At 39.2% G+C, this 16,008-nt stretch overlaps 1 long non-coding RNA gene across 3 annotated transcripts in view; it reads left to right on the top strand.

Moving 5' to 3' along the window:
- LOC107511208 overlaps nucleotides 1-14,335 on the top strand; it is a 32,754-nt gene extending 18,419 nt beyond the window's left edge. For all 3 annotated transcript variants that reach the window (XR_001597026.2, XR_004955616.1, XR_004955615.1), the window contains 3 exons: nucleotides 842-942; nucleotides 8,154-8,220; nucleotides 9,778-14,335. This is a non-coding gene — a long non-coding RNA (uncharacterized LOC107511208). The remainder of the gene's footprint in view (nucleotides 1-841; nucleotides 943-8,153; nucleotides 8,221-9,777) is intronic.
- Nucleotides 14,336-16,008: the final 1,673 nt, after the last annotated feature.

Here is a 16,008-nt window from a genome sequence, read left to right as displayed (position 1 = left end):
TAATTGGCCTAAGACCAAAGCTTCTTAGTCTCAGATCAGTGATTCTCAAAGCCTGGTCCCCAGACCAGCATCATTATCACCTCTGGGAACTTGATAGGCAAATTCTCAGGCCCCACCCCAGACACACTGAATCAGAAACCATGATTCAGCAATTTAACAATTAACTTAAATTGTTAAGTCTAGCAAATGTGCCTTAACAAGACCTCCAGGTGATTCTGGAGCCCTGTCCTTGGCAATAGCAATACGTTGTCTATGTAGAGAACCCACAGTGTTGAAAGCCCTTTTGCATATATCGGTGTTGTCCTGGACTTCAAAAAAATCCTGAGAAGTAGGCAAGACAAGTGTCATTCCCATTTTATAGATGAAAAAACAGCCCTAAGAAATGATTTGGTTTGCCTATCATTATACGGTTTTATCAGAATCATCTAGGATACTTGTTAAAATTACAAATACTTGGGCACTATCCTGGACCTACTGAATGAGAATAACTGGAGCTGCGGCTTTAAAATCTGGACTAAAAAAAAAAAAAGCTTTTAAGGAGATTCGGAAGCTCCCAAAACTTTGAGAACCAATTATGTTAGAGAATAGAAGAATGGGAATTAGAATAGCCCCTCATTCCTGATTACTGCACTTACAGGATCTTAAAAAGAGTCAGTACAAATGATATTGATCTTTAGTGCGAATAGTTAAACCAAAGTCTCAATAATTCTGTCACTTTTATTAGACCCTAACCCTATTTGCTACCCGGATAAGCTAGGAAGAATAACATTCCATGACAGTGGGCTGTTTCTGGGACAGGTGTACCTTGTTTTATTGTGCTTCACTTTATTGTGTTTCACAGTTGTGTTTTCCACAAATTGAAGGCGAGACCCTCCACCAGCAAAAAGATTACAACTCCCTTTACCGAGGTGGTCTGTGAACTGAACCTGCAGTATCTCCAAGGTATGCCTGTATATGATTTAGTTGTGCTTATTATGGAATTAACTAAATGAACCATTAATTAAAGTTTGGTGGGTATTGTTAGTTTGTGATACAGGAATTAAAAAAATTTTTTTTGGCTATGGGAATCGTAAGATATTTGACATTATTTAGTGTACTCCTGCAGTCTTTTACCAACTATGCTTGCTTTGCTTTGCTTAGATCTAATTAAGAAGAAAATTTTAGATAAGAAAAAAAAAAGTCTTTCAAGCCAAAAGCTATGGCTGTTTAAGCAATCATTACAACTTCAGACATCATTTATTTATTTGGCTAGCCTGGAAAAAAGGAACTTTTAACTAGACTTCTCCAAATTGTCAAGTAAATCCCAAACCTCTCTCTTGTGCTCAACCAACTCCCACAAACTCTAGATTCATAAATTCAACTGTATGTGGGACAATTCTTCTCTCTATGTCCTGCAGACATCTCAAGCTTGGTGTGTTCAAAACCAAATTCATTACAACCCCACCCATTCTTCCTCCTGGATACACTCTGTAAGCTAATGACTATATCATCCACTGCATCATCCTAGCCAGAAATCTAGGTATCATCTCTGGATTCTTTCCTTCCTCTCTCTGGATAGCCTACCAGTCCTTTCATTTTACTTATTAGATCTGTCTAATCCCTCTCTTCCTCTTTATCTCCACTATAGCTCTACCTCAGGCCTTCATCAACTCTTGCTTAGGCCACCATGTTGGCTTCCAAAGTGGCCCTCTTATCTGTGCCTCTACTTGACTTCATTTCCCACTGTTCCTTGCTTTAGTACTACCAAAGTGCTTTCATTTCTTGATGATTTTTGTGCTTCTGTCCCTTTGCATGTGCTATTTCTGCTGTGCTGATTTTTCCTTATCCACCTCCTGCGTATGGCAAACCCCTGTTTTTCTAGATACTGCTCAGTATTCTCTTCTCTATGTAGCCTTTTATGAGGACACCTCTATAGAGTGGACTCTTCCCTCCTTTGTGTTCCCAAACCAGCATGCAGTCTGCCTTCATTATAGTACCTCATTCACTAGGATACATGTGTGTTTATACTTTTCTTCCTCCACCCTCTCCTCCCTTTCTTCTTCCTGCCTGAGTATGCGCTTCTTGAAGGAAGGGAACATAGCTTATTGACCTTTGAATTACCACCCCTTGGCACAGAATCTGGCCTACCAGACACACTGAAACACGTGTTCAATGAATACCTAGCTAGATTTCTGGATTCCAGAGATGGCTGAGGATAAGAGGAACTAAAATGTATTGAGCAACTATTATGTGGGAAAAGCTTAACACTCATTATTTAATTTTTACAGATAATTCTTTGAACTATATGTTATCCTAATTATGTACATGTTGAAACTCAGACTCAAAGTAACTAAATTTCTTGCTTGAGGTCTCAGCAAATGATACTGCTTGGAGTTGAATTCAGACCTTTCTAACTCCAAACTTCATGTTCTTCCATAGGTTTTTAAATGACTTCTCACTCTTTGTTCATTAAAATATTAAAACCTTTCATCTTTAAAGAGTAGTGGTGATATGTGTAATTGGTAGTTTCCAAAGACGGTCCCCATTAGCTCTGCTTCCTAGTATTCACGCCCTTTTATAGTCCCCTCCCATGATTCTAGGCTGGTCCTGTGTAGCCAATAAAATCTAGTCATGAGATTCCTTGCAATGCCCACCTGAAACACTTGTTGTGGGGGACGCCGGCTGTCATGTTCCCTGGAACCATATGTGAGAAGCCCAACCTAGCCACATGGAGAGAAAGAGAAATCTGACCAGCCCCTAGCTTTTTCAGCCATCCTAGCTCAGGTACCAGACACGTGAGTAAGGAAGTCTCCTTAGATGTCCCGTCTCAGCCACTATGTACTATAACTGCATGAAATACCCAAAGTGAGAACTGCCTAGAGTAGCCAAGTATTATTTTCTCTCACACAGGCATGACAATAATAAAAAAATTATTCTTTGAAGCCATTCAGTTTTGTGGTGTTTTGTTAGGTAGCAATAGGAAACTAGAATACCGTGCTTTTATTATTTTTTTAAAAGAAAATAACCTATTATTTATAAGTAAAGCTTTTAAATCTTCTGTTTTGTTATTTCCCTTTTATACAAGTAAACTCTGCAATATAAATAGATTTCCAGCTCAGTCCTTAACAAAATGTATGACCTTGAACAAGTCTCTTTATAATAATGTCACTGAGTTTCACGTACCTCAGTTCAAAAATGAAGAGTTGGACTAATCATGAAGGTTCATTTTAGTTCCACAATCGTATAATTCCATTCAAACTATCAGAGAAAAATTGAGTCTTTGACAAGCTTTAACCTGCAGTGAAATTTTACAGACACGAGAATTTTCAGTGAAGCAATGAACGTCAGAGAAATGCTGACTCAGCAAATGCTGTCCGTTAGCAGGAAAAATAAAACAAGTCAGGAGCAACTATAAATTTGATCCTTTTGCTACTTCTTCCTGAAGCAAAATTCAGAGAGATGATTATCTGTAACAGAAGTCTTGAAAGAGGATTCTTACTTTTCCCCCTTAAAAATCTGCTACTAAAGTCTCTGAATGACTAAAGGACTTTTGGCAGACTATTTAGTGTTGCATAGTTGAATCAGTCTCCGGAAGATCTGTACACACAAATGCTAAGTTTAGGGCAAGTGAACTGGGTAGATTCCTAGAGGAAATAAACTCTCGCCTGAGAACAACAGCTGAAGTGAAATCCCATAAGCCAGGAAAACAACCACACAATCACAGTAACAGGTGGTCGGCTTCAAAACAAATTTCAAGGTCTGACTTGTACAGCACCTGCTCTAGAACCACAGACGGAAGAGTAACTCTGTCTGGGTCTGAGTCAGGTCATCCTTGCCATGCTCTGAAGAAGATTAACTACTTTTATTAGCTGAGCTGAGTCATGGTAGGTTAGATGACTGCCTCTTTGAGGTAGTAGCCCTGTGTTCCCTGTCAGAAGGGAAAAAGGAATAAGAGAATTTGGGAACCACAAGGGAACTTGAAATTACTTCAACTCGCTTGATAGCAGAGCAAAGTGAAGCCTAGCCAAGTCAAATGGAAACTTGCTTAAAGTCACATGACCCATGCAAGCAGAACATTGCCGCCCCTCCCCCCAACAATTTTATTATAAAAAATTTCAAACATGCAGCAAAATTGAAAAAATCTTACAGGGAACATCTGTAAACCTATTATCTAGATTCTACCATTACCATTTTATTAGGCTTGTTTATCATGTATCTATCATCCATTTATCTATCCCCCTATCATTCCACCTTATATCTTGGATGCATTTCAAAGTGAATTGCACACATCTGTACTCTTTCCCTTAAAGCAGCATTACATTATATCATTATTTGTTTAATTATTTGATACCCCAATTTTATACATACTATGGAACCAGAAAAAATTTCAAAAAAATTACTAGACTCAATAAATATAAATTAGCATTAGACAGCCTGAAAGGGAAACTGTTCCCTAACTCCAAGGCCCTTGAGGGTTCTTACTAATAGCAAATTCCAGAGAAGGCAGAAATACCAGTCAGTATATGGTGCTGCTTATGTTGTTCCCGCTACCTTGGAATCCTCCTCTTTCCCCTTCCTGTCGAAATCCTCCCCATTTCTCCAAGAATGATCTCAGATGTCTTCAAGTAACACAAACTACTGTTATATATGTATTACTGTTTTAGGGGGAAAAAAGTTATTTAAAAAATCTGAAATGCTACCTTCTTCTCAATGACTTTCCTGAACCCTGAGTTTTCATCTTTCTCATTTGAATAGTCGCAGGCCTTCCTTACCACTTTTCCTACCTCATTCTACCTTGTTACAGTTTAGTGTGTATTTGTTATCACTACTATTGACAATGTTAGCTGCTGCTACTATTACTACTATTATGGTTAATTAATTCCCCTTTGTAAGGGGCTCTATCTTAAGACTCATTTGTTTACTTCTAGCAGTTCCTTGCACAGAGTCAATGTTGAATGTTAAGTAACTTCAAATTTCAAATCAAAATTACATCCAGGCAGCTTTGTGAAAGTCAGATCTTCAGGACCACTTGCTCCAGAATCACATAAGGGACTTGTTTAATGTACAGATTCCCCATCCTCAGAAATCTTGCTTCAGTAGGTTTGGGGTGGGGTCCAGGAAGCTACAGCTTTAGCAAGTGCCCCCTGGTGATTTCAGTGCAGGTCTCACAGTGATTGCATTTGGAGTGGTCTCCCTACAGGCCCCCATTACCAAGCAATCTTACTTTATGTAAGGTCTTAATCGCTTTTAAAATAGCTATATGAATCTGCCTATCCCTTTGATGGATCCTGGATAAAGGTGTGGCAAACAAGGTGCCTGTCACGGTGGGGTGTGACAGTCATGGCATCACCCCTCACCACATCATGTACTCTGTCAGTCACCACTTCTGCTGTTGCCACCAACCCTCAAGTTTCCCTTTGTCACTTCCTCCTTGCCACCACCAACGGCCACTACTCCACTTGCCCCTCACCCTCAAAGGCTGAGTCATATCCATTGTGGAGCACTTGACAAAGCACATTTTGGAAGACAGGTTGAAGGTGTCCTCATTCTACATTCATAATTCCATGTCTGGGAACAAAGGAACATCTATACCCAACCCTAGTTTCCTGTGAAGCTCTGCAAACCTGGTTAAAAAGTTGGGCCCGTGGTTTGAAGTTCCTGCCGCCTTTTATTTTACAATGAGTGAAAACCAAAATTGAGTAACAGATCTCTTGCCCAAGTATTAAGGGCCACCGCAAAGCATAGAGCAGTGGGACAAGAGTGGGTGAGATGTGGTTGCTGCCCTCCTCCAGGCTAAGTATTTCTGTATATGGAATGCCAACTGCAGTCATTGCCACCGTCTGGTCTTAACAGAGTGTTTTTTTTATATAGTGTATATGCTGAAATATTTACCTTCTTTTAGGTGCCAAAAGGATAATAAGAAAAACTGTGAGCCAGTAATGTTGTTCCATGAAGCATAACCTGAAATAAGTTTTGAGTTGAATATACTTGAAATCAATTTCTCTAAGACATTCTCAGCCTTGTCATTTTTAGTTCAACCTAGTTATCTATTGTGGTGGTTCCCAAACCTTAACAGGCATAAGAGTCACCTGGAGGGCTGATTGCTGGATTATGTGGATGCTGCTGATTGGGGGACCATTGGAGAACCACTGCTTTAAGAGAAAGCAAAGTGGTAGTACTTACTAGACTACTTGCCGTTTTGCCTGCCTATCTTCTCATATCACAGTGGAATCTCATATCAGTGATTCTCAGCCCAAGCTGTCCATTAGAATTACCTGTGAAGTCTTTAAAACATAAGGGTTGGGTAGGCTGCTCAGACCCTGCCTTAGACCCAAGTAAATCCATAGCTCTGGGATTGGGCCTGGGTATTTTTTTTAAAAAGAGATGCCCAGGCGATTCTAATGGGCACCTGGAGCTGAGAGCTATAGGGATCTAGCAAACTCTGGCCCTATTTTGTGTTAACATATAATTCTCATTTGACAGATATTTATTGACTGCTCACTATATGCCATAGAAAATGATCAAGTGTCTAAGAAATGGCCCCTGACCTCAAGCAAAGATAGATTACATACCCAAACATTATAAAAAAAAAAAAAAAAAAAGCTGGTGTATGGTAAGTGTCAATGAGAATAAACTGCTACTGAAAACAGAAGGCTAAATGATCCAAAGTACATCAGTGCTGTACTAAGAGTCTCACATTGTTTATGATAAGTTATGTATGCCTCTGCCACACAGGAAATATCTCCCTTTGGTAGAGGAAATTGCTTATTTATTGGTTCATTGAAGATGCTCCAACTGATTCACCATGGTAGGCATGATTGAACCGTGGAAATGATGGAACATTAAATCAATAGCTAGTCAGCTGGCAACTATTCCTTTGCTAAGTGCGCTTTTAAGGTTCCGTTTCAGAAACCCTGTGCTCAACAGAGGTGAATCTTTTCCGTGGAGAAATAAATCATGAATTATGTTTAGAAATTTCTTCAATCTAAGGTTTTAAATAAATAATCCTTATATGTGTAAAAAATCCAAATTTATTTGTAAATCAGAAGAACCTTAAAATATGTACTTATTTACACCTAATGGAATAAAAAATAACTTAATGATTCGATGACCACTGGCCCATGAAGTGGAGGGTTTTAGAAAGAAGAATGTATCTTCTTTGGGTGTTACTTAGGTATTAAAGGTATTATTTAATTCATTGTTCTATTTAATTGGGTTATATCTTTTTGAGATTTTGTTTTTGTGTGGGGAAGTTTTTCCAAGAATAAGAGAGGCCCATGACAACAAAAAAGAACTATTTTCAAGAAAAGGAAATAAATACTTTTAAACTTACATTTATTTCCATTAAAAAATACTGGAGTTGGCATTCTAGGCATTGCAGGAGATAACATGAATACGATAAAATAACTTGCTCTCAAGGAAACTTACAACCTAGTAGAAGAATAAATTTTAATGAACCTTCTAAGAGCTGGAAGAAAAGGAGGTCAAGGTTCAAAGAGCCTATGATAAGGCATAGAACTGGAGTTCTGGTGCAGTCAGTGCATTACTGCACGGCAAATTTTCAAAGGCCAGCTGTTCCCAGTCAAATGAAGACTGAAGATCGGGGCCAGTACAATCAATCGGAAAATCAGGCCACCTTCTCTTATTTTCCGGGCAATGTAGTTTTGAGAGCAATGATTTCAGGAAGCAAATGAAAATAAATCTGATGAATTCTTTTTGGTCCACTTTTTCCTAGGAAAATTTGATTTAAAGGATTTTATATGTTGGCTATATGACCACTAATATTTGACAAAAATGCTTCGTCTCATTAGTAATCAAGGAAATGAAAATTAGAACTGCCATGCAATAACTGTTTTGGGCTTATCAAATTGATAAAGATTTTAAATGACTACAAAGTATTAGGGAGTATAGCAGGAACAGGCCTACTCCTGCCCGTGCAGTACTCCTTGGTTCATCAGAGCTGGGAGACAAGCTGTATTTTACAGCTTATCAATTTTTCTAAAACTATATTGTAAGGAAATACTATGGGTATGTTCAGAAGCTCATGGACAATAATATTCCTCAGTGTTTATTATTGGGAAGAATCAGTAAAGAAATAAATGCCTAACAATAGTGTAACATAATATATATTATAATATATATAACATTTTATATATATAAAATATTCTATGCAGGGAAGGGGACATTGGTGGTCTGCTCACCTAGAAACCATGGTCTGGAAAAAATTTTCGAGTATTTTAGGTAAGTCAGTCACTTCTACTCAAGATCAGTCCCCTTGCCTTCATTTATTTCTCTTCAGATATCCTGTACTCCTGCCAAATAGGACCACCTGGAATTTGTCCCCTGAACTGACCCTATAAACTTTCTTGCCTGCCTGCCATTTCCCATGCCTTTTCTACTATCTGAATGGCTTAATCACCGAGGTCTCACCTCTTTAGGACCCACTTTTGTAAGCCACCTTACAAGTTGTTTTAATGACCCTCTCCTATATTACCCAGTCAGAAGGATTTATTCCCTCTGTACCCTCACAGCAATTTAGTTTATCATCCATGGCCCTTTCACGTCCTGTATTAGAATGATCTGAATACATATTTTATTTTCCCTAGTAGATTTTGAACAACTTGAGGACAGGGGCCAATCTTGTTCAGGTTTATATCCACTATACTTATAAAGCATGTTGAGGATGGTTGTTGAATGAAGACATAAGTGAGTGAATGAATGCAGAAGCGTCCTTGAAGCTGAATTCTGATGTTCTCTACAGATGTGGGATGAACTTGACTGATGATTAATGCTAATGATGCTATTTGGTGCCTCCCTTTTTTTTGTGGTGGGGTTCGGGGAGGGCTGAAACCTTCCATCTGAGCCACGGTAATGAGAGTAGTGAAAACCATGACTGAAGAATGGTCTGAGAAGGGAGACCAGGATGATGAACCAAACTGCAATTGCTACCCCTCAACATCCTTACACACTACTCCTATTCCCTATTTAGTGCAAGAGGAGTAGTTTGGAAATTTAACCAAGTGGAGGGAACTGATGAAGCCCTTTGCAAAGGAAAATAAGCACTTCTCATCAGTTATCAGTTATTTTACCATCCCAATAACATCTGTTTTAATCAGCAGGTCTTAAATATAGCACAGTTGCCAATAAAATGATGAAGATTATCCAGATAATTGAGGGGCAAAAGAAAAAAAAATTAAGTGTTTTCATTGGGGGAAAGAGGAATCTGAAAGAGTTTTAATGATACACATTGATTTATACAGTCCCAGATTCAATAGGCGGCACAAATGCCACTCATGTCAGTGGTGAAAATGCTTTGATACTTTCAGCAAGGAAGTTGACAAGCTGAGCACTGAACCACTTTTTGAAATGGTCGAGCTTAAGTCGTGCTAAGGCATTTTTTTGTTTCCGCCTGGTACCACGCATACCTACATGTCCTAATATACTTAGCAATACACCTGCTGGCTTTTGTGGGCTTTCAGGAAATGTCTTTACTTCCTTAAGACTGCAATAAACTACAAGACAAGACACGACACAACCTCAGCCAGCTGACACTGAAATGTGAACCGTAGTTCCCTTTTTGGGAGGGTTTGGTACTTGGGTGATTAGTACTTGTGATTAGGTTGCACTGTGGCCAAATTCACAAAAGAAATTCTTATATTAAAAAAAAAAAAATTTTTATATATAGAGAGAATCCATATACTATGGATTCTACTATATATGCATGTATATATATGTATGTATGTATGTATGTATGTATAATTGGGGGGGAAGGGACCATTACTTTTTTTTCTTTTACAGCACCCTAGTGTGACAAAATTAAGCCTCACTAAAGTGGATTATTTTCATCAGTAAACAACAACAACAACTGCTTTTACCAAACAAAGGTCCTTTCTCTCTGCCAAGCAGCAGTGATTTATAGACCCAACATGTGAGCAAATGGGAAACACTACATTTCCAGACTTGGATCATGAATAACTTCTGAGGGCTTGAACTTTTCTCCGTTCCCACAGACTGCATCCACAGAGCGGTGCTCTTGTCCTGAAAGGAAGGATTTGCCCCTCTTTGGAAGGAAGTAAAATAAATAGAACTGGAAGTGGCAAGGTCACCTCTAATATCATACGAACTGCCTCTTAACAAGCTTCACAATTGCCTTGTTTCTTCCTCCCCCTGTGCTATACACAGGCAAAGTCAAAGCAAACTCTTAGAGCATACAGAGTGCACGGAGGAAGCGCCCAGAGCTGCGAGGAAAGGGAGGCTGCAGGCTCCACGGGGCCCATCCCACACGCCAGCGTTACAATTGTGATATGGCGTAGTGGCCAGAAGGGAAGACTGCTTGTTTTCGAAGGAAGGAGTTACATTGTCCTAAATTCCTGTGTATAAAATATAGAACAAACAACTTACGGTGGGAATATTTAATTGGAGTACGTGGGATGGATGTATAGCATATTTGCCTTTCACTTTGCTTATCCCTGCTAACTTACATGTCACATAGTGGATGCATAAATACAAAATTATTTTTAAAAATCCTTCTCCCTAGGACCCCATTCAGTTGGTATTCTAAACACAGTGCAAACGCTTTACTGGCATTTTGCTTCACGGAAAGATTTTTCTTCTTTTTCAAGCCTCTTTGGGCACATGAAGTTGGGCTTTCCTCTACCTCTCCTTCTGTTGTTTCCCAGCACTTCTGTTTGACTGTCTCGCTACCGAGGGGAGGGAAGAATATCTAGGAAGTATGGAAAAGGCTTGAACAAGGTTGAGCTGCCAGATGGCTGGGCAACAGACAGGACTACAATTTCAGTGTCTTGGCTTTCATTAATTTTTACACAGTCCAATATAGAACTTACCTGGGAAGACTGAGCAAGCAGAACTGTCATTATCAAAGCAAGACAGAAGAGTCCAACTTGGGCTTCAAGTCTAAGAGAGATAACCTCACAGTGCTTAAATATATCAAAGGGAGCATGAACCAAACAGAATGGAGTTGGTACTTTGTAAGTTGTTTTTACCCCTCCGTATGACTTATCCACATTTGGCAAAGGTGTCTAGGAAAACCTCCCTCATATTTCGAAAATGCCATAGAGCAGCGAACTGTTGTAATTTCAAACAAGTGATTAAAAGGCTGTAAGAAAGATTTAATAAAAGTCTCTAAGGCATAGAAAGAGAAAACTAAAGGGCAACTCTTCAATCATAATTTTTGCTATTTATTTACAGTTTCAAGATAATATGAGTTTTTGGCATTGCAAATAACGAGTCAGAGCTGAGCTGTTATGGAAACTGCTAGATGGAGCTAGAGCTGTTATTTGGCCAAAGATTTTGATCTGTGGGTAACACATAATATTAAAAGATTCTGTATCTGGGGAGCAGACATTGAGGCATCATTCTAGAAATTCTAACAGATGTGCTCTAGTAAAATGGCATGCTAGAATGGACCTGACCAGGCCAATCATTCGCTAAAGTGCCTCCTGCACTGTAATAGCTAGAAGACATTTCTCCCTGCCTGCGTGAGGAGCGGGGTGGGGGGAGGATGAGCTCTTCCCTTTGTCCTCTGCTGCCCAGAGCAGCATGGATAATTTGCTTTGTCTAGCAATAAGAATCCTCATGATATATTTAGCATGTGTACGCAGGCATGCTCACACTTAGTACCTTCACCTTTTTCACCTTTTCTAAAATATGAAAGCAGTGAATCCGGATTGAAATTTGCCACACTTCAATCAGATACTCCCTTTCCTCAGAGGACAGCGGGACCTTATCCAAAATGTGTCAGCTGTGCTGTTATGCTGTTATTTCTTTCCAGGTGACAAAAGAGTAACATGTTTTATGATGATGAAACCAGTTTTATCACCCCCCCCCCCCCGCCCTGCCCCTTGTAGTTCTGTTCATAGCAGCAATCAAACACCATTTACTCTTTGGACAGAATGTCTCCCAAGTCTGAACTATGTGACTGCATGAGCCCTGCTCCCTGTTCATTAAGACTCCTTCCTTTGAAAGGGAATTAATGAGCTTTCAGAGGCCATTCGTAGCGTTTGAGATCCACAGGCATTAAGGCTTGATGCATGGTCCTCATCTCCGTGGGCTCCTGTGCAATGATTCCCATCCGTCTTGGTTAGAAAGTGAATTAATCTTGACCTTGGCCTCTGGGGTGTGGTTTTCTTGTACTTTCACACTTCTTTAACTTACTCCTTTATCAGAAGCACTTCTTGTTTCAGGCCCAGGCTCCTACAATTTCAATCACATTAGCTTTTTGTCTTTAAATTACACTGCTTTGATTTTAAACAAAATCTATATTGCTAGTATTATATTTTTAGAAAGTTCTCATTCTGAGTTATAAACTAATTATATGGATCATTAAAGCTTTAAAGAATGCTAAAGGGCAGAAAGTGATTAACAAAATGACAGTTATTATTAGGAATTACAAATCACTCCATTTCAACATCACTCATCGGATGTGGGCATTTTGTTGAAAGAGACCTTGTTTTGAACAGTGACAGTGCAGAAGATCTATGGAGGAAACAAACTTCTAACCTGATTTTTATTGTTGAAACACACATGGGAAATTATCAATTATATTTTATATTAACAATGTAATAGATTTAGAAATACTATTAGCAGAAAACTTGATGTATTAGACAGTGCCACACCACCTCAGTCCAACCACTCAACTGTTCTTTCATCTATACTTTCTTTGGATATAAATGAGACTGGTTTTTCACAATGAAAGTTAAATTGTTGGGTATTCTTGTTTATGCCTTTGGTGGTCTGAAGAGTGAAACCATGGTGACAGCACTGTTGGTTAGGAAGGTAATGAAAACTTTAAGTATTTTGGGATTATTTTTATTAGCAAGCATTAGTTAAAAGTTAAATTTAAGAAGACATTACCCAAGTATTAAAAGTATTTGAACCATACCATGCTGCATAAGGTTAATAGTAAAATATCGTATGGCTACATTTATATTTCTACTAAATTTCATTGAGTTTACATATAAAATTTTTATGCCTTAAGCCATGATACCCTGAAAGTAATGTTTGTCTGAAATCAGAAACAGAAAAATATTCCAGGTGCACAGAAAGCAGACATTACTGGAAAATCACAGATAAGTGGTTAGTTATTTGAGTCAGATTTTGCTAATAGCCCATGCAGAGCAAATAAAGAAACAGAATGGTTTTTAATAAGAACATTTACTACCACCGTGACCCCCACCTCCCAACCTGCCCCATTCCCATTCAGCATGTCCTAACTTTATTGCCCCCTTCATTTAGGCCACCACAGGAAGGGTGCTGAGCAGTAAGGAGAGTGCAGCCACCACTATCTGGCCTTCACACTGGCCATCAGTTCCATTTGATATGGCTACAAATTGATATGGCTAGATTTAAAGAACAATGTGGGATTATGGAGATTGCTAATACTGAGTTGCAAGCCATCACTTGTGTTTTCCAAGGAATGACCAAGTTCTGTGGTAACATACCCACAGAGAGGAAAAACCATAGATAGAGGAAATGGCACGAAGAAAGATACCTTCACCTCATACTGTTGATTTTGTTCCACCCAGGCATATAAGAAGGGGAGAAACAAGATAAATCATGGAGATGGGGAAAGCATGCGAATAGGGAGAAATAGAGAAAAAAGAATTTGGGAGAGGCTGGTAAAAAAAGAAGGGAAGAAGGAAGTGTAGCCAATCCCAAAGAATAAGTGGAATCACTGTAAGAAGAGATTTTCTTCTGAATAAAACACCAAAGTCTAAGTATAAAAGAAATAAGCAAAAGCAAATACATCAAGAGGTATAATTATCTAAAAAGGGAAGCGGAAGGTGGAAAGAGGCAAAGTGTGCAGACTATACCAAGTGATGTTTAACGGAGTGGAAGACTTATTTTACTTCTTATGACTTATCCCTTAGCAAAAGGTCCCCACTGCATATTCAGTGACCAAGTAGCTAATTATAGGTAGCTGCCTCAGAGAAGACTTGAATTAACGGTATCTTCTCTTTTAGAACTTAACTGGTTTAATCAAGTTATTTAAAAATTGCGCCAGAACGTATATTTCCCCTAAATCTCAAACTCTGTTAAACTACTTCAAGGAACCGAGAGTCATATTTTTTGTAATCTGCACACCAGAGTAATCTGTGGTGCCTGAGAAGGGAAATGTGAGTTCTGACAGTATCTCAGCTTGAAACACAAGAAGCAGAATCTGAGGTCACACTCATAACCTATCAGGAATTAAAGGCTGTGATTCCACTTGAAAGACCCTAACGTGGGAGTCTCCAACTCCTGGGCCATGGATGAGTAACAGTCCATGGCTTGTTAGGACCTGGGCCACACAACAGGAGATGAGTGGCAGGCAAGCGAGTGAAGCTTCATCTGTATCTGCAGCTGCTCCCCAGACCTAGCATCACTGCCTCAGCTCCACCTCAGATCATCAGATGCTAGATTCTCATAAGAGCACCAGTGTCTGGTGCCAAAAAGACTACTCTAATGTATGTCAAGACTGGAGAAGATAGGTCCCTCCCCAGAGTGGGAGAAAGGGAGAATAAAGGTAGAGAGACAACCAAGAGGGAAAACAGTTATATACATTGTGTCTGGGTAACTGATTATGCTGTTATGTTCTCAATTCTGAGTCTGAATGTCATCGATATCCTGTACAAACTTCCTCTGAATCCATTAAACCGGTGAAGCCACTTCTAGGGTCCTGCACCAAGCTCACAGTGTAGGTTAAAATGTGTTTTTATCGGACTGGGATCTCTGTTTCTACCAAGACTGAAAAGAGCAAGCCGAGGGAAGATGAGACTGACTCCAAGCTGACTCCGTCCCTGGGGAGCACTGGGCTGCAGGCTGCATCCACCACGAGGAATCTCTCAGGGAATTTTTCACTGGGAGCAAGCGCTTGCTTTTTGGTTGTTCGAAACTAGTTGCCCCTCCTCTGCTTCCTTAGATCCTGCTTCCATAGATCCCGCTTCCATAGATCCTCATGGCTTATTAGAAGGCAGATTACCAAAGTGCCTTATTAAGAATATGGCTTCTGGAGGTAGACCACCTGTGTTCACATACAGGTTTACCCTGTACTAGATGTGTGACCTTGAGCAAGTTACTTAACCTCACTGAGCCTCAGTTTTTACATCTGCAGAATGGAGATAATCATAGTATATACCTCCTAGAGTAGGAGGAATCAATAAGTTAACAGTGTTACATGCTTGGAACATTGACTAAATTGTTAGCTATTAATGTTATTTTAAATCTAGCTTTTCTACTAGAATATAAGGTTCTAAAAGGGAGGGAAAATTTGTATCTCCAATCCCTATAAAAATAGAATATTCAAAGTTTATTGCATGTTTCAAGGTGTTTAGGTAGGTTTGGTTTTAGAGATATGATCCATATTTGCTGTTCATTCGTTAGTCATTCAACAAATGTTTCTTAAACATTTAAACTAGGTGCCAGGGATCTTGCGAAGTGTTGGAGGAACCAGAGGGAGAAGATCTCTGCCCTTGGGTAGTTTAGTGGTAGAAGCTATCATAAAAGAATGAACGCAAAACTAAATTTATACTTACAAGTTGTCTTAAACAACTTTCAAGGGACAGACTAGAGAGTTATGAAAGAAACTTTTGTTGTCTTCGAGTCCCTATCAGCAATACAACAGGAAAAAGATAACGAAAGGTAGAAGAGAATTTGTATATATGCTCCTCATATTATGTTAATAAATATGAGTGATCAAGGTGGAAACATCTGTAGAAGTGATCTTTTGCTTGTTCTTCTTATGCTTTGACTTAATCAACACATAATGCTCTCAAATGTCCATGGCTGGTTAGCTCATTTGGTTAGCTAATGAGGTCAAGGTCAGAGGTCAGCAAGGGTCAGTGAGCTTTTCTCCTTTCTGTGACCAGATTGCACTCTTAACCTCAATCATTTTTCAAAAGTACATCTTTGGTCACAGGAAGGCTATGTCAAGAGAATGTAGATAGCGGAGCCCCCAAACCACACTGGTAGTAGGTTTCTACTGGGATTTTCTTATACCAGTGATAGAATGCTGTATTTTATATTCTCTTT

This window comes from Rousettus aegyptiacus, unplaced genomic scaffold (assembly GCF_014176215.1).
Source record: "Rousettus aegyptiacus isolate mRouAeg1 unplaced genomic scaffold, mRouAeg1.p scaffold_m13_p_2, whole genome shotgun sequence".
NCBI lineage: Eukaryota > Metazoa > Chordata > Mammalia > Chiroptera > Pteropodidae > Rousettus > Rousettus aegyptiacus.
The sequence above is the reverse complement of the archived record's forward strand: the minus strand, read 5'-3'. Positions and strand labels throughout refer to the sequence as shown.